We start from the raw sequence: 19,816 nt of genomic DNA, 5'->3' as shown, positions 1-19,816 counted from the left end.
GCTACGGTCCTTGCTGGACTTGTAAAACTTACAATAATTTACTTAAGCGTAGGAATGTTAATCTTTGCATTTAGCCTGCATTAGTGGCATCCACTCTATTGAATACTGTTTGTTAGGCTGTCAGCATTCTAAGCAAGGAAATCCAGGGCGCTTTTGTTTGTGACTAAAACTAGAATCTTGGGCAGAACTAGAGGGAAGAAAGCTTTCATGTTCTGCCAGGTGATAGGACTTCAATCATCATATCAAATCACAGCGCTGGGGGTGGTGGAAGGGGCTGGCCTGGACTCAGAGACAGGACATAGGAGGGAGGGTTATTAAAACCCAGATGAGCCTCATTTCCAACCTGTGACACCCCCACCCCTAACCAGGGCGTCTGAATACACCACAACTATGTAGAGATGGCCCCCAAAAGAATTGCATAATCAGTTCTGCAGACAAACTTTTTCCAGGAATGACGCAGGGAATGGATTCCTTAAATCAAAACGATGACACCCTATTTCTGTGGTGCTTTACAGAACGTTTTTACACATTTGAATGTTCTGTTTCCTAAGGAAAGTTATACAAAAATAAAACTTTTTGCTTATCCTTTAAAATAGGAGTGGGATTACATTAAAATTATATAGTTTAAATACAATTTTCATCAACTTTTTCCACCTAATCTAGCACTGAGGTATGCTTCCAACCCTCCTCACCTGTTCCTTTAAAAATATATATATTTTTTGAAATAAAATAATATATAAAATAAAAATATATATATTGTTTGAAAGAGAGAGGGGCTGCTATATAGAGAGAATAGGCACACCAGGGCCTCTAGCCACTGAAAATGAATTCCACACGCATGTGCCATCTTGAATATCTGCCTTACCTAGGTACTGGGGAATAGAACTTGGGCTCTATGGCTTCACAGGTAAGTGCCTTAACCACTAAGCCACCTCTCCACCCCACTTATTCTCTTTAAAACTAGAGTTATGTGGAGAATATGGGATTTAGCAGAGGCCTGTTCCTTTAACTGTCAAACAGTTCAAGGATGACCTCTGAGGTGTTCAATAGGCTTATGAAATTCTGGGTCAATTTCTTTTTTAAAAATATTTTTTTAATTGCAAGGAGGGAGGGAGGGAGAGAGAAAGAATGGGCCCACCAGGATCTGTTGCCATTGCAAATGAACTCCAGACATGTGGGCCACTTTGTGCATCTGGATTTAGATGGGTATTGGGGAATATAACCCAAGCCATCAGGCTTTGCAAGCAAGCCCCATTAACTGCTGAGCCATGGCTCCAAACAGATTTTTTTTTTCTAACAGCATTTCTTGGACACTAAATTGCAGTGATTAGACTTTAGCATCGAAGAAGCATGCCATTTAGGAGTCCTGTGTGTTAGCCCTGTTTCTTTCAAAAGTGATACATACTTCATATATAAAAATTGGTAGATTTAGGAACATACAAGAGTTAAAAAAAATCATGTCACTCAAATTATAACCACAGCTAATAGCTAATATTTTCTTTGTACATGTTGATATATTTATACAATAATATCATTTAACCAATATCACATGCTATTTTTTTTTTCTTAGTGTACCATGGAAAATTTCTCATGTTATTAAGCCCTTGAAAATTTTATTTTGGTGGCTATATGATAATTTAAAAATGTTTATTTATTTATTTGATGGGGGGATGAATGGGTGCACCAGGGCCTCTAGCCACTGCAAATGAACTCCAGATGCATGCTCCCCCTTGTGCATCTGGCTTATGGGTCCTGGAGAATCAAACTGGGATCCTTTGGCTTTGCAGACACCTTAATTGCTAAGCTAGCTCTCCAGCCCCTGATACATTTTTTATGTAATACATTTTGTAGATGTATTTCTTTATTTTATCCTTATTTTTTTATTATTTTTTATTCATTTATTTGAGGGAGAGGGAGAATGGACATGCCAGGGCCTCTATCTGCTGCAAATGAACTCCAGATGCATGCACCCCCCCTTGTGTATCTGGCTCATGTGGGTCCTGGGGAATCAAACCTGGGTCCTTGGCTTTGCAGGCAAGCATCTTAACCACTAAGCCATTTTATAGCCTCTTTATCCTTGTTTTTAAGTGAAACTTCTCATTTATTTGCAGCTACTGTTATTAAACATGGTATTGCACTAGTCATTTTTTCTTAAAAAAAAACCCTTTGTCTGGTAGGTATCTTTCTCCAAGGATAGAGTCCTTGAAAAACAATGATTCAAGGTGATTCAAAGGTCTTTTGATACATATTGATCTTTTATTTTTCAAAAATGTTCAAGTACGATTGTCAGCCTTCTGAGTTTTTGTGTTCCTATGTTCATGTTAAAGTGTATAATTATCCTTTAAAAAAAGCAGTATTTTTCTTGCTTGCTTTCTAGATAAACAATGCTATCTCAAGATATACATTTCCATTTCTATGATTATGAATAATGGTGAACATACACATTAAAAATATTTTCTTGGCTGGAGAGATGGCTCATCAGTTGTTAAGGCACTTGACTGCAAAGTAAAAAGCAAAGTATAGCTGGTTGCACAAAGTGGTATATGCATCTGGAGTTCGCTTGCAGTGGCTAGAAGTCCTGGTGTGGCTATTCTCTCTGTCTCTTACTCTCTTTTATCGGTCTCTCTCTGCTTGCAAGCAAATAAATCTGTTTTCCATTTTATTCATTTAAAAATTTTTGTTTACTTATTTATTTGAGACAGAAGGAGAGAGAGAGAGAGAGAGAGAGAGAGAGAGAGAGAGAGAGAGAGAGAGAGGGAGAGAGAGGAGAGGGAGGGAGGGAGGGAGGGAGAGAGAGAGGGGGAATGGGCTTGCCAGGGTCTCCAGCCACTGTAAATGCACTGCAGGCACGTGTGCCCCCTTGTGCATCTGGCTAACGTGGGTCGTGGGGAATCAAGCCTTGAACTGGAGTCCTTAGGCTTCACAGGCAAGTGCTTAACCTCTAAGCCATCTCTCCAGCCCCATTTTATACATTTTTAATTCAGTGTAGTGCTAGATTTTTCTCATGGGATATTAGTGTTTTTTCTAGCTATTTTATGGTCTGTTGGTAAATACCCATTCATATTGCAGATGTCTGGTATTTATTTACAGAAGTTCTATACTCCAATGTTGCTGAATGTCACTGTTGCTTTTCTCAAAACAGAATTTAAAAAACTTTAACAAATTATTATTTTTTCATTTTTAGGGTTTTTTTTTGCACGTGTGTGGTATGCATATGTGTGTTCTCTACATATGTGTGTTGGACAGGTGTATGTGGGTGCACATGTGTTCGTGTGCCTCTGGATGCCAGAGGACAACACCCAGAATCTTTGTGTATTGCTTGCGTTCCACCTTGTATTTTGAGATAGGATCTCTTGCTGAACCTGGAACTCACTGATTCTGCTAGACTGACTAGCCATTGACTTCCTGACTCCATTTTCCAGGGGTTTGGATTACAAACATGTGCCACTATGCTTGACATTTTACATGAGTGCTGGAGATCCAAACTTAGGTTCTTTGGTGCCAGAGCAAACCTTTTTAAAAATATATTTATTTTTAAAATATTTATTTATGAGCATGAGAGAGAGAGAGAGAGGGAGAGAGAGAGAGAGGGAGCGAATAAGCGTGCCAGGGCCCCTAGCCACTGAAAATGAACTCTAGACACATGCACCACCATGTGCATCTGGCTTATGTGGGTACTGGGGAACCAAACCTGGGTCCTTAAGCTTTGCAGGCAAACACCTTAAACTAAGCCATCTCTCCAGTCACAGAGCAATTCTAAAATAATGGATCACCCACATAAATTTTGAGATATACTTTATAGAGTTTTTTTGGAACTACCCTAAAAATTGAATTGCGTAAGACTTATAGTAAAACTCGTAGAATATCACCAAACTGGGCACACGTATTTTCTGCCAACCCTAAAGCTAAGAATCTGATAATAATAACATGTAAATCCTGTGGATTTTCTCATAGCACAGCCCCCCACCTGATTACACCATCTATGTATTTTTGCCTGTGGAGATAAGAATCAACTTAGAACGATGCTTCCTGGTATTCCGGGAAACCCTTTCAACTTGCTGGCTGTTCTGATCAGTTTGGCTGTATAGTCCATTATGCCTGTGAATGTGATGGTGGAGGTATCTGGTGTTCTGCATCATCATTGGAACCTGGGATTCAAAATTGGGTCATGTTTGCAGATGGAATTTTTATGGTATCCAAAGAGGTGACTTTGTGATTGCAAGAAGCCTGAGTGACCCAAAATGAAGTATTTGTAAAAGCAGTTGGAATGGAAAGAGACATGTTCTTACCATTAGTTCATCAAATTTTCTTTCAATGTTAGTATGTATCAGTTTGTCATGTGTGTTTAGTTGAAGGTCTTGATGGTGCATGCCTGTAATTTCAGTGTCTTGGAGATAGGAGCAGGATGATTTATTTGGAGTTCAAGGCAAGGATCAGCTACATAGTTAGGTAATGAGTTTGAGGCCCGCCTGGGCTACACAAGGTCCTGTGTCCAAAAAAGAAAAAGGAAAAATAAGAAAAAGAAAACGGTTGGGTCAGGTGTGGTGGCTCACATCTTTAATCCCAGTATTCAGGAGGTTGAGATAGGAGGATCACTGAGTTGAAGCCAGCCTGAGCTACAGAGTGAATTCTAGGTCCATCTGGGCTAGAGTGAGACTTTGCCTCAATCCCTATCCTCCACAAAAGTCTAACAGAATTGCACAGAATGGATTTATTCTGAATGAACTTTAAAAGGCTAAATGGGCAAGTCTTTAAGATTTGGCTTCTGAGTCATGTTGGATTTCTCTGTGACAGCTTAAGTGGCTACAGATTTTCTGATGATTAGCAAGTATTTATGTTTTGACTTGTCTTCTGTTGAAGAGAATTTATTACTGCAGTTAAAACTCTGTACTTATCGAATTATCTATTTGTTAACGTAGCACATAAAACGTCAAAAAAATGTAGCAGTGGCCAACCCCCAGAAAGCCGCTCTGGAGTAATGCAGACCAATCTGTCCAGGAGTCCATTTGTAGTAACATGTCTTATGAGTGTTGTCTTTGTGTATTCATTGTTTTATACTGAATTGTTGATTCACTTGTCCAAATCTGTATATAGTTAAAGATTTTTCCCAAATTAATATCTACCACTAGTCATAGAAAGATATTTGTTTGGAAGGGACAAAAAGCCTTCCTGATTTCTCAAATCGGAGCTGTTTCTGCTGTGGAAGCTTCAGTGCACCCTGTAGATAAGGTACCCTTGAGAGGTGTGTGTTCTTCCTAAAGTCCAAGTCTCTTTTTTTACTCCATCCAGGGGTAAGCCTCTGGGCTATGTCTGAGCCCAGAAGGAGAAGCTGTTGCTCAGAGCATATGTTAAAGATGCTTCCACACTTTCTCTGGAGGTAGGTGGGCCTAGGAGAGGAGGAACACTCAGCTAGCAGGAACCTGGGCAGTGGTGAGTGTGGCTGCCCAAGGAAGTGCTAATGACCAAGGATTCATGTCCTACCATGAAGAAAAGAGGGACCAGGAGGGATGGTATGACCTTGGCTAACCTGATTGCTGCTTCTGAACAGCCCTGCTTTGGCAAGAGATCTCTATCTTTGCCTTAACATGGCCCAGTAGAACTAGGAATTTGACTATTTCTTCTTCTAAACAGTTATTTCTAAACTAAATTGTAGAAAAGATTTCCCTGAAGATAGTTGCTTTCTAAATGACCTCAGCTACCCCCTTTTCACATGGGCAGTTTTCTGTAGCCACATGGTGTTTGACTTTTCCTTACTCACTTGGCCCAACGTGGAGACAAGATTTCTTTCTTTTTTTTTTTTTTTTGGTTTTTCAAGGTAGGGTCTTACTCTAGTTCAGGCTGACCTGGAATTCACTATGTAATCTCAGGTTGGCCTCGAACTCACAGTGATCCTCCTACCTCCGCCTCCCGAGTGCTGGGATTAAAGGTGTGCGCCACCACACCTGGCTAAGATTTCTTTTTTCATTTTGGCAATGATAACTTTGGAAGTTGATCTTTGCTTTGTAGAAAAATACAGTAAAACTTCATTTTCTTATGCCATGATACACAAAATTTGAATTTTGTGGCTGCCTTGATGTCTAAGTATTACACAATAAAGGAAAAAAGATTTGCTTAACTCATGGTAAATAAGGTGCAACCTTGAGGTACTCTATTTAAGAACTTTCTAATGCTTCAGAGGTATATATGAACATATACATCTTTGTTTTTTATTTTTGTAGCATGTATGATTGTGTGTATGTGTGCATGTGCACTTCAGATGCATGCACACTGTGAGCGTGCATGTGAAGGCTAGAGGAAGATGTTGGATGCCCTCCTCTGTTGCTCTTCCACTGTATTTCTCTGACATAAAGCCTCTCACTGAATCTGAGCTCCCTGTTTTTGGTTAAACAGCCAGACCAGGGAGCCCAGGTGCTTTTTCTCTCTCTTCCCTGCTCAGTACTGGTGTCAATATGTACATGTTACATTAATAAAAGAAAAAGTACACATCCTGTCTTCTTTGTAACTTAGAAGCTTTACTTCATTTTGAAGTTGAAAAACTAAGTCAAGGAAGTTTTAAAGTCAACTTAATTTCTCCTAAGAAAATAGGCTTGCTCTTATAGTAGATTTGACTGGATTTTTGAGTTGTGAAAGAAAATGAAGGTAGGTCTCAAGTTTCTCTAACTGGGATGGGGGAAATATAGTGAGGGAAATCACTTCTGGGTATGTAATGTGCCTGAAATTGCACATTCACATTGCCAAGGTTGGGCTGAGTGGGAGGGCAGGTTGGTAAGCTTTCCACAGCCAGAGAGGAAGAGAGAAGTATAACCTAGGAATACATCTGTTTTCAGGTAAGATGTCTAGACTATTACATTACCTTAAATAACTGTAAACAAATCGCATTTTTTTTCATTTTTATTTATTTATTTGAGATTGACAGAGAGAGAAAGAGGCAGATAGAGAGAGAGAGAGACAGAGAGAGAGAGAGAGAGAGAGAGAGAGAGAGAGAGAGAGAGAGAGAATGGGCACACCAGGGCTTCCAGCCACTGCAAAGGAACTCCAGACACGTGTGCCCCCTTGTGCATCTGGCTAACGTGGGTCCTGGAGAATTGAGCCTTGAACCAGGGTCCTTAGGCTTCACAGGCAAGCGCTTAACCACTAAGCCATCTCTCCAGCCCACAACTTGCATTTTAAGCTTGATGCAGCAGGCTAGAAAATATTTAAATTGAAGGTCAGAGGCTGGAGAGATGACTTAGCATTTAAGGCATTTGACTGCAAAGTCTAAGAATCCATGTTACACTTTCCAGATCCCACATAAGCCAGACACACAAAGGTGAGGCAAGTGCAAGGACACACATGCCTATTAGGTGGCGCAAATGTCAAGTTCGATTGCAGAGGCTGTGGCCCTGGCACAGCAATTCTTTCTCTGTCTCTCTCTTGCTCTTTCTAAAAAATAAAATAAAAATAGGGCTGGAGAGATGGCTTAGTGGTTAAGTGCTAGCCTGTGAAGCCTAAGGACCCCGGTTCGAGGCTCGGTTCCCCAGGTCCCACATTAGCCAGATGCACAAGGGGGCGCACACGTCTGGAGTTCGTTTGCAGAGGCTGGAAGCCCTGGCGCACCCATTCTCTCTCTCTCTCCCTCTATCTGTCTTTCTCTCTGTGTCCGTCGCTCTCAAATAAATAAATAAAAAAAAATTGAAGGTTAGGCAATTAAATTAAAATATTTAAAGAGGAGTTAGGGAGATAGTTTATTGTATACAATGCCACTAAGCCTGAGTACTTGGAGTTCAATGCCCAGACCCAACATATAAAACTGGAAACCGTAATGGGCTTTTGTAATGCCAGCATGCTGTCAGTGAGAAGGTAAAGACAGAATTTTCCAGAAATCTCATGGTAAGCTCAGCCAAAGCAGTAGCGTAGGAATGCAAAAGACACCCAGCCTCAAGCAAGATGGATTTTCACACATGTGCCATGGAAAACACATCCATGCTTATATGAGCATGCACTAATGTGTATGCACACACATGCAATTTTAAAAAATAAACATTTCAGGAAATGCCTTGTCCTAAATTGTCCCTAAGAAAGAAAGCTGTCTGGAAAATACCTTTACTTCTCAGAACAATAGGATGAAAAGGTTTAAAAATATATTCTTGTGTAAATATAGAGTTTAAAAATATTTATGACAGTGTTAAGTCTTGACTATTGGGTTAGCAGCTAATCTTTTATACCTTTTGTACACTGAGAACTTGGTAATATTTAACACAGGTGTTATTTACACATATACCAATCCTGGAGGAAAAAATCAATAGTTTTTCACCTTATTTCAGATAAGCAGTTCATGTGAGATGTTTAGCAATATTCATTGTCACATGAGAAATTAATTTTCTTGTATGTTTGTCTTGTAGATTTTGAGATAATTGTTAATGAGTAGTGATATCAAGTTGAAATCTTTTTAGAACATAGCTCCCTTGGCTAGTTTTGTGGAGTAAAAATAGAAGCCAATATAAATGTAAGGAATCTCAGAGACACCCTTCAACAGCCCTCTGTCACCTCTGTGTCAAGTTGGATGAGTTATGTTTACTGTAATACTGATTCATTTGACTTCTGTTGCAAAAGTCTTATTTTTTTCATTATACAGTAAACTGTTATGCTGTAATTATCTCATTCTTAGGCACGTTATAGAATTGAATTGTATTTGCCCGTCACTATTCACCCAATAAACTCGAGTTGAAGTGAAGATTGCAGAAGTTCTCCTTGCTTATATGATAGAGTAAGAAGGATTGGAAGAATGAGAAATGGGTTAGGCTGGGCCAAGTCTTACCGTACCCTGGTTACCAGGAAAAGAAAATCACTTGTATTTTATTAGATCCTTAGTCCTGACTCCATGATAGCACCAAGCCATAATACACATAGAGGTAAGGTTATATTAGGGTATTCTACTTGGTTTTCATCAGTTCCAAGCCTCATGTCAAGCTTTTCCAGGGGCCAAAACACTGTTAAGTGGAGGGGCAGAGATAAGGAAAGAACATGGTCTCTGACCTCACAGCATATATATGTGTTGCTAGAAATATTACCCCCACATTGTTGGAAGTTCTGCCTGCTATCTTGACCAAATTTTGAGAAGAGATTTGTTATCTATCTATTTATAAACGAGAGAAGAGAGAGAATAGGCATGGCAGGGCCTCCTGCCCCTGCAAAGGAACTCCAGACACATGCAGTACTTTGTGCATCTGGCTTTGGAAGGGTTGCATTTGGACTGGAGAATTGAACCTGGGCTGGCATGCTCTGTAAACAAATGCCTTTAATCACTGAGCCATCTCTCCAGCCCCTAAGATTTGTTATTTGAAGAAAGCTTGCTGACCCAGACATGTTATTCCAATTACTGGGGAGGCTGAGGCAAGAGGATAGCAAGTTCAAGGCCAGCCTGGATTATAGAGTTAGGACAAGGCCACTGACGTTAAAATAAAAAGTGACAGGCGGGCTAGGGAAGTGGCTCAGAGATAGAACACTTGCCCACTAGTCAGGAGATCAATTCCCAGTACACATCCCTCAAAACAAAGTCCTCATCCAGCTTTGCTTAATTTCTTTGAATAGTGTTCTGCAATTATCTTTTATTTTGTAAGCTTGCTTTCTTTCCTTTTTTTTATTTTGAAAGAGAGAATTGGCATGCCAGGTCTTCGAGCCACTGCAGTCAAACTCCAGACACGGGCACCACCTTGTACACATGTGCAACCTTGTGCACTGTGTCACCTTGTGTACCTGGCTTATGTGGGAGAGTCGAACATGGGTCCTTAGGCTTCGCAGGCAAGTGCCTTAACTGCTAAGCCATCTCTCCAGCCCACAGTTTTGTAAGCTTTTTGACAACAGCACTTGAACCTTATGATGCTGACACATTTGTGTTTTTGTGACAAATATAGCCTGGAATACATTGTCTAGATGGCATAGGAATTTGAAATTTTGATTTTCAGTTGTGGATACTAGAAGGTTTTAAGTCAGAAGTTAATTTCCATGCTTCATTTCTCCACTTTCCTAGTTGACTTCTCTTCTAGCCTACACTCCTCATCCAGTGTTACACACTCAGCACCTGGAGAGATCTCTGCCTGTTTCATGCCCTTCCAGAAAAGAATGCATGAGGGGCAAAACAATGGAGCTGGAAGGGACTGAGGATCCCATTCCTCCTGATTTCCTGCTCAGCTGTGCAGAGCCATTCTCAGCACACCTGGCACAGCCATGTGCAGATACTTACACATTAATCCCACCATGATGACTTGTTATGTTCTCCATTTGTGCAGACAGTCAGAAGGTGGCAACTTCTTTTGCAGGGATACTTGGGGGCTGGTTTCTCTTTAGAGAACTATGTACTACTTATAGAAGAAGGAGTTGAGATGACTTTCAGTCTAAGAATGCTCTTTCTTGTTACATTTAATAAGATGTGTGTTTGATTCTGCATGTCTGAAATGTGATTGAACTGGATTTAATGATCTCTAGTAGTTGTGAGTGTTCTGTTTCATGTTTAGAAAATATTTCTAGCACACTTTCTGGTATGGCTCTATGAAAATAGTAACATAACTATGCAGTAGTATTTACTAACTCTTCATTCCAATGAAAAGGGAAAAGAAGTTGGAAAAATTGTGCATTTATCTTTTTATGAAAAATTCTAACCATTTTGTATTGAAGATGTGATGACTACTAGAAATGCTGGTTAGAGTTTATTAAGCTAAATATTTAAAACATAACCTTGTAGGTACATTACTGAGAGAAAGTTATTTTTTTGTTTATAGTTTAAGTCTATTCCTTTCTTCCCTCTTTTCCTGCCTTCTTATTTCACAGGGTCTCATGTAGCCCAGGTTAGCCTCAAGCTCCCAATGTGGACAAATTTGACCTTGAACTCCTAACCTCTCAAGTACTCAGCTTAGAGGTTTGCAACACCACTCCACAAATCTTTTTGATCTTGAATGATTTTCTTTGTCACCTTCTAGTATTATTACTTTTCTTCTCTCATTTTACTTTTTTTAAATGTAGTTTTATTTTCTTATTGACATATGGAATTTTAGGTGTCGTTAATCCTGAAATTTTCAAACACAATTTATAAAATTGAATTTGTAATAATAAAATAGGTAATTCACCATATAGCTAGATTTTTCTCATCTTGACATCAGTTATGGGAAACATATTTTATTAAAGAATTAGAAAAGGTAGAACACTTGAGACAGGCATGTAATTGGGAATGCACTCACTGACCAGACCAAGTTGGCTTCATGTCTGTGAGGTTTTTTTAAACATTTTATTTTATTTATTAGAGAGAGAGGAGGGAGTGAAGTATAGGTACACTAGGGCCTTCAGCTGCCAAAAACTAACTCCAGACACAGTCAACACTTTATGCATCTGGCATATGTGGGTCCTGGGGAATCGAACCTGGGTCCTTTGGCTTTGCAGGCAAGCACATTTATCACTAAGATATCTCTCCAGCTCCATGTCTGTGATTTTCTATTAATGGTGTGGTTTGAGTAAGTTACCTCATTGCTACTACATGCTGGTTGCCTGACAGTACCTTAGAGATAGTACCTGTCTGTTGAGTTAGGCTACCCCAGTGCCAGGCATATAGATGACCAGCAGGTGCCAATACCTTCATTCATTTCTTGTTTTAAATCTCTCCTTATTCAGAGGTAGATTTTCATGTAATTGCCATGGCTCAGCCTTGCTTGTATCTGTGAGGGCTCTCATAGGAATTAAACTCTATAGGAACAACAGCCTGATACTTTTCCTCTTTAAAAAATATAACTGGTTTGCACAGGGATGCTTGATGTTATTTATTCGTGGACTCTAGTTTTGTTTCTCCTTGGTTTTCTTAAAGTGTTGAACTTAGTGAGTGGCTGGTATTTTGTGTATCTTTTACAATCAAAGTAGATGCTTTCTTCTTTACTGCAGTCTGCAAATGATGCTCCTGGGTTGCTAACAGCACATTCTAAACACAGAGTTGAGATCTCACTGTGAACTCTCAATATACCTTTAAAGTACTTTACAGTACTAAGGACCACCTTCTAGTTGTTAATCTTTACCATTGTCCAAAACATTCATACTAAATAATTTCAATTGTAAATGCTGCCATTTATGCATTCATACACTAAAGTGATTCTGAACTTCCCTCTTTTAAGCAAAATGAAATATTTCCATACATTTATGGAAAGTACCCTGTAAATAAAACACATTAAGTACATTTTAATTGCTTAGCACATCAGATAAGTCCCATGAGGTGGGCAGAGCAGGTCTCAAGAGCTCTGTTTATTTTGCTAATATTTTTACTTATTTGCAAACAGAGAGAGGAGAGGGAGGGAGGGAAAGAAACAGAGAATGGGCATGCCAGGCCTCTATCCACTGCAAACGAACTCCAGATGCATGTGCTACTTTGTGCATCTGGCTTATGTGGGTATTGAGGAATCTCATTAGGGTGGTTAGGGTTTTGTAGACAAGCTCCTTAACCATTTCTCTGAACCATTTCTTCAATCTAAGTTCTGCTGTATAGAAAAGGAACTCTGGAAACAGAACTATTTAAATAAACGTTTTGTCTTATGGTAAGTTAAATAACTAGGATCAGAATCCAGGACTTCTATCCATCTAATCTGTACACCTAATACAAGACTCTTCATTTGACTAATTTTAATTCCAACCAAGTAATAAGCTACTATTGCTAGAGCCTTGTACCTATTGGTGCTGAAGTAATATCAAAGTTATGCAGTATTTTTTTTTTAAATTTTGATATGTAGAAGTTCAGATGGCATAGCTTAGAATTATATTTGGTTACTTTTACATTTTCTAACCCCAGCCATTTAGATTAGTAGCACAAATGGGAAACTGACAGTTATAGATCAGTAGGATATATTCCATTTTTAACCACTCCTTCCTTTTCTGTGAAATAGTCTTACTGTGTAGCCCAGGTTTGCCTGGAACTCATGATGCTCTTCTCTCAGCCTCCCAAGTGTTGAGATTATTGGCAGGCACTGCCACACTTGGTGATCTGTTTCATTTCATGTGTGTAGTATGTGTGGTATATGTGTCTGTATGTGAAGGTGCCCATGCCCTGTGTGCATGTGTGTGAAGGCCAGAGAAGGATGTCATCGTCTATTGTTCTTGTTCCTATTTCTGTGAGACAGGGTTCCTCACTGAACCTGGATTTCACATTGTTGTTTTTATTGTTGTTAGTTTTGTCTTTGGTTGGACTGGCTGACCAGTAAGCCCCAGTGATATCCTCCTGTCTCTGTCCCACTCCCCCCTCAGCACTTGTCTTACAAGGGTCTGGTTTTTTCATTTGGGTGCTGGGGATTGAACTCATCCTCACACTTAAGTAGCAAGTGCTTTTACTCTCTGAGCCATCTCCTCAGCCCAGTATATTCCATTTCAATAACATTTGTAGTATTCAGATTGCTTAAAAAAAAAAAGCTAATAGGATCCAGAAGAGAATAATCACTTTGAGTCAACTAGTTCCTCATTTTACAGAGTGGCAGTCCAAAGTCTTGTACATTTAGTAAACATTAGCACTTGCTTTTCTCAGATTTTTTTTTCTATCAAACTCTTGAATCCTGTCTCCTTATTATAAGCTATGCAGAGAGAGACAAGTAGTGGGATATAAGGGGGTAATTCTAGATGAAAATTTAAGTAGGAGGCCCTATGTCAATTGGAACTGGAAGCCATAAACCTCAGGTACACTAGCTACTCGGTCATGACTTCTAGCCACAGAGATGGGCAGGTCTCTTTTCTTTCCCAAGTGCCCTCTAAGGAATGTGCAGTGTTTGGACTTTAAAAGCAGGCCCTTTATGGAGGCTGGCTTTGGATGCACTATGAGTTAGATGTGTTCCTACATTGCCCTTCTGCTTAAGACCTTTTACTGGTCAGTGAAAAGCTTGACATATGCAATCATTTTCAAGTAAAGGGTGCAGGAAGTTGATGTTTAATAAAGGTTGGGAGGTACAAGGTGAAGTGCCAACTTGCGTAATTACTGCACACATAACGACATTTTTTTCTGTTGGTCTTGGCATGCTTCAGATGGAAAATTGTTTCCTTTTGGCCAAGTGGATTTTTGAAGATGTGACAACTGCCTGAAGGTTCTGTACATGGAGCTGTGCATAGTCACTTAACACTCCCCAGAAAAGCTTTTATTTGAGCTCTAAGCCCTACTCACCTAGTCTATCTCCATTATCCTCAAATAACCTGTGCTACCTTTAAGGTAATTATTTTAATGAGTATAGCTACAAGAGTATATGATTTTTCATACCAAGTAATTTCCTTAGCCTTAGTGCATACCCATGACCACACTTGACAAGCACTGGGTACAAATGGATTAGTTTTAGTTATGTGCTTTCATAAGCACAGTCCTTTCTGTATTAGCTCCATGTAGTTTCAGACTGGGCTGGTTTCAACTCACAGACATCTACTGGTTTTCATAAGAAAATGTCTGTTTTGATAAGATTAGTGCAGATTATCTGCAATATAATGTAATAGCCAAAGGAGTAAGAACTTGATTTTAAAAATTTAAATTTAAATTTAAAAAATCTGTCTATCTGGAATGTTTATATTTCTCTGTTCAATAAACTGTTGAAGGAATGCTGACTTAGAAGTCTGTTGGCTTTTTTCTTTTTCTTTCTTCTTTTGTGGTATGTGTGTGTTTCTGCAGGTGAGTAGGTATCATGGCATGTGTGTATGGAATCAGAGAATAAGGTGTCTATCCTTGCCTTCCACCTTGTTTGGGTAATATCTCTCATCCACTTGCTAGGTGAGCTGGCTCATAAGCTTCTGGGAGGTTCTCCTGTCATTACCTCCTTTTTTGTTAATTTTTATTTAGGTAGTTATTTATTTTGACAGGGGGAGGGAAAGGAGAGGCAGAGAGATGGGGAATGGGTGTGCCAGGGCCTCTAACCACTGCAAACAAACTGCATGTGCTCCCTTGTGCATCTGGCTTATATAGGTACTGGGCAGTTGAACCTGGGTCCTTAGGCTTTGCAGGCAAACACCTTAACCACTAAGCCATATCTCCAGCCCTCTGCCTCTCTTCTTGCTGTAGATGTGCTGGGATCACAGACACCTACTGTCCAGCTTTGATGTGGATTCTGGGGATCTGAATGCAGTTGCTCAGGCTTTCTTCAGTGTTTTATCTTCCAAAGCATCTATTTTGAAGGCAGTTCAGGTATAATCAGTCCTTAAGTGTGTCAATTAGGTAGGAAGGATTGGTTGGAAAGCAGATTACAGAATAAGAACTAAGAAAACACAATCTGTTGGTTCCAGCATATAAGGATGGGTATGTTCCCAAATATATGTTGCTGTTTATTTGCCACAGGATTTCAAAAAGGAAAAGATAAAATTAAGTACTGTATGGCTGGGTGGTGATAGACACCTGTAGTCCTAGTATCCTGGAGGCTGAAGTAGAAGGAGACCAAGTTCAAGGTCAGTTTGGACTAATAGCAATACCTTGTTTCTCTTAAATACCACAAAATGGCCCAGTGTAAGTGTGCAATTATGATTTTTGATATATGTATGTGCAAATAACATATAAATCAGGACTTAGAACATGCCCCTTGACCTGGAATTGAGAGGGGTACAGTTAGGGCGATTAGACCCTTGAAACTAAAAAAGGCAGAAAGTCTGCACTTGCTAGAAATCAAAGATGATCTGACTTCTTATCTCTTGCCTAGTTCCCTAGACCTGTTTTTTCACAAACAACCAGGACCTCTTCTAGGAGGGAGGTCTTTCCATAGCATTTAATTAAATATTGTTATTGGTCAAGTTCAGCCTCAGAACTTGGTGTCAGGGCTAGTCTCTTCCTGAGAGAGCCTCTAGCCCTAATCAAACAGCTGTCTCTCTGGTTTACCTGAGCCAGAAGACAGCCCACCAATATAAGGTTATAAACACCTTTACAAGGGGAAGGAGGCTCGCTGAACACTTGTGAACTTCCAGATGTGGGTGAGTTTTCCCTCAGCAGGGCTAAGTCAAGGGTTGGTCCCCCAGCCCTTACTCTCTCATGGGTTCTTTATCCCCTCCAGCTCCCCACATGGCAGTAGCTCCTTGAACTTTTTTCTTCCCACAGTTTTTCCAGGGCCTCCACATGGGATTTCTAGCCATTATGGGTACCTTTCCTTGGTATTGCACTTCCCTCAATAAATATGATAATTTAATAATTATACTTCTGTCTTTTAATTCAATTCTTTGATTAAAATTAGAAACCTAGGGTTTGGTATTCAAGCACTTTCCTGGGCCCTGAGCACCTCATTACAGAATGGTCACTTGGTGAGATGAACAAGTCACTGAGTTTTGGTTATCAGTAAAGTCAGGACAATAATAATGTATGTCATGCAAGGTTTTAAAAATTATAGCAATAGGAGGGCTGGAGAAGATGGCTCAGTGGATAAGGCATTTGCCTGCAAAGCCAAAGGACCCTGGTTCAGTTCCCCACGTACCACATAAGCCAGATGCACAAGGGGGCGCATGCATCTGCAGTTCATTTGCAGTGGCTGGAGGCCCTGCATACCCATTCTTTCTCTCTCTCTCTCTAAATAAATAAATAAAATATATGGGGAAAAGTTATAGCAATAGGGGCTGGAGAGATGGCTTAGCATTTAAGGCACTTGCCAGCAAGCCAAAAGACCCAGGTTCAATTCCCCAGTACCTCTGTAAATCCAGATGTACAAAGTGGCTCATACATCTGGAGTCCCTATGCAACAGCTAGAGGCCCTAGTGCACCCATTCGCTCTGTCTCTGCTTAATAATAAATACAATATTTTTTAAAATTTGTGGCAATAGCATCTTATGATTGTATGGGAGTAAGAAAGTCTCCAAATATTTCATTTAACTCATTTAAAATTCATTTCATTTCAAACAACCCTATGAGATAGAATGATGATGTTATATCAGTTTTTGTAAATAAAGAAAATGAGCCCAACATTACTTTTGGCTTCTTAACATATCGGGTATGGAGCTAGTTTAGAGCTTAGTGAGGAACTGCTATTCTTCCTGCCCAGGTAACTTTGGCATCTGTAGCTGTGTATGTAGAGAAAGCCAATGGAAAGAGGTAATTTGGTTCTTGTAAGAGGAGGTGGAAGCGATCATTACATGTTTGGAGTGAGTGCTGTGCTACACACTTAATGTCTAGCTATGCAGAAGGCTGAGGCAGGGGAATGGTTTGAGACCAGAAGTGCAAGACCAGTCTGAGCAACAGCAAGACTGTCTAAAAAATAAACATTTTACACATTTGAACTGTGTCTAATGTCCAGTGCTGTGATTTATTAATTCTGGGCTTCTGGTTTAACATCTCTGAAAGGGCAGATGGGGTGGGGAAGGTAGCCATCATGGGATTTGGCTGCCCTGGGCTGATGGTGTGGCATGGGAATGCTTTGTGGACCTGGCAGAGCATGTTGTCCTTCTGTGGAAGAGGCAACTGTTTATACCCTTTCCCAGCTTCTCACTGCTGACTGGTCAGGTGTGTGGGTTGACGATGTGCCAGAGAAAGGGGTCCTGTCCATCAGTCTCTTGATGTTCTGCACACCTTTTATGAAGCACTTTCTCTACCATGTCCTGACTTTTAAAAGCTTCAGATCATTTTTCAGCTATTAGGTCAGTCTCACACCACAATATTTGTCAGTTATGTTGGGAAACAATACTTTTATAAGTCTATTTTTATTCTTTCTAAAAAGCATATCCTTGATACAAAACAGTATGTGTTTGAGGTGGGTGCTTTCCTAAGGGATCCAAAAATTGGTGGTGATGTGCTCTGGGTTTGCCCTGAGCATGCCACCTGGATTCCCCAAAACAAGTTGTTTTCTCAGTGGTTTTAAATGTAGGTGATTAAGCTACACTGATTCTTTTTTTTTTTTAATTAATTATTTATTTATTTGAGAGCGACAGACACAGAGAGAAAGACAGATAGAGGCAGAGAGAGAGAATGGGCGCGCCAGGGCTTCCAGCCTCTGCAAACGAACTCCAGACGCGTTCGCCCCCTTGTGCATCTGGCTAACGTGGGACCTGGGGAACCGAGCCTTGAACTGGGGTCCTTAGGCTTCACAGGCAAGCACTTAACCGCTAAGCCATCTCTCCAGCCCAGCTACACTGATTCTTAGGATGAGACCTAGAAGCCCAACTCCTTGACAGTGTTAGCAAGGGTTCTATTTTTCTAGTTCCAACTCCTTGACAGTGTTAGCAAGGGTTCTATTTTTCTAGTTCCAACTCCTTGACAGTGTTAGCAAGGATTCTATTTTTCTAGTTCCAACTCCTTGACAGTGTTAGCAAGGGTTCTACTTTTCTAGTTCCCACAACTACAAAATCAGGCTGAATACAAATTCTTACCCAGAAATGGGATTTTATTTCTTTGTAGCTCAAGTAGTACACAGGCCTTCAGTTTGTCCCTCTTATAGAGTACATGTAACAAAACCACAAGATAACATGGTTTCTTGGCTTAAAACAGTCAATCTCATAGTGACATTGGCATTTGCTTTGTCAATTCAAACTTGCTGTGTGGGCTGTTCTTGTCATGGAAAGACTGATGTTGGTACTGGTCCTGGAGGAAGCTGGCAGTATTATAGCTGTGGTCAGGGTGGTCTGGTCTAGGTACTGCCTCCCAACTTGCATCCCTCAGGACTCAAGCATGCTTGTAAATGTATCTGTGGAAGTTTCCACTAATGGGTCAGCATGCCTGACCCTTCGTCCAAGGGCCCTTGGCCCTATGCTGTACACCATTAGTCCTTGGCCATGTCTTCCCTGGGCATCTGTGTCTTTATGGGTGGGAAGTCGCCTCAATTGCAGCTTTTTTTTTTTTTACCATCGCTCAGTAGGTTCCTAATGCACATCTGTGAATTAGGGGTGTTTGGTGGCAAAGCAACTACCAGCAGAGTTGAGCAAACAGCATGCTAAGTTTTTCATAAGTCAAAAATTACATAACCCCTTGCTAGGCATGGTGGTACACACCTTTATCCCAGCACTTGGGAGTGTGAGGCAGGAGGATCACTGTGAGTTCAAGGCCAGCCTGGGACCACAGAGTGAGTTTTAGGTCAGCCTGGGCTAGAGTGAGACCCTACCTCAAAAGCAAAAGAACACAAAACAAAATATATAACTCAAAATAAAGGGACATCTTTATTCTGCAATTATGAACTCTGTTTTTGTGCTAGTAAGTTCCCTATAAAATGATAGTAGTGACAAGTTTTGTCTGATGCACCTTCAAAAGTGAACTTAAAAGCTAGTGTTCCCGTGTGGTCACTCCTGAGTTTGGGAGGGAAAGCCTTGCTATGCCATGAAATCCCAGAGACTGAGAAGCACACACTTGTCTGTTCCTTACCCTCAGCTCATGTTTTTTCATCTTCAAGGTGCTACACTAATACATGCTCCCTACATTTTCTTAGGTCTCCTGTGTCCAGAGACAACTCTATTTTTTTTTGGGGGGGGGTTGTAGTTAGCTCTTTGTACTTTGTTTTCTTGAATGAACTGCAGGCAGCTCCATGGAGACCACTGTGTCTCAACACCTGGCCAAGCAGGTGGCACACAGGAGACAATGAATAAATATTCTTTGAATGAATGAAAGCTAGTTTGAAAAGGTCCCTTTGCTACAGGGATGAGGAAATGGGCAGAAGTGGGGTGTGGCAGGATCTACCACAGTTCAATAGCCACTTAGCTTTCTGGGAGCTATTCGGAGTGCTACAGTGGGGGTTCCTTTTGCAGCTAAGGGTAGGCTGTGCATGTATGAATAAGGTTAATTCTATTCTTGAGACTTCTATATTAAGAAAGAAGTAGTAAGAATTGACAACATGCAGATTGCTAATTAAAACATCATACACTTACATAATGGTAGAGTAAAGCCAGGTGGGGG

The 19,816-nt window shown here is 40.3% G+C and overlaps 1 protein-coding gene across 2 annotated transcripts in view; it reads left to right on the top strand.

Annotated features, from left to right (window-relative positions):
- The window catches only part of Mtus1 (microtubule associated scaffold protein 1), a 177,519-nt gene that overhangs the window by 453 nt on the left and 157,250 nt on the right, over positions 1-19,816 (top strand). The window lies entirely within an intron of this gene.

Source organism: Jaculus jaculus, chromosome 1 (genome assembly GCF_020740685.1).
Source record: "Jaculus jaculus isolate mJacJac1 chromosome 1, mJacJac1.mat.Y.cur, whole genome shotgun sequence".
Lineage (NCBI taxonomy): Eukaryota > Metazoa > Chordata > Mammalia > Rodentia > Dipodidae > Jaculus > Jaculus jaculus.
Note: the sequence above shows the minus strand (reverse complement) of the source record. Positions and strands in the feature narration are given on the sequence as shown.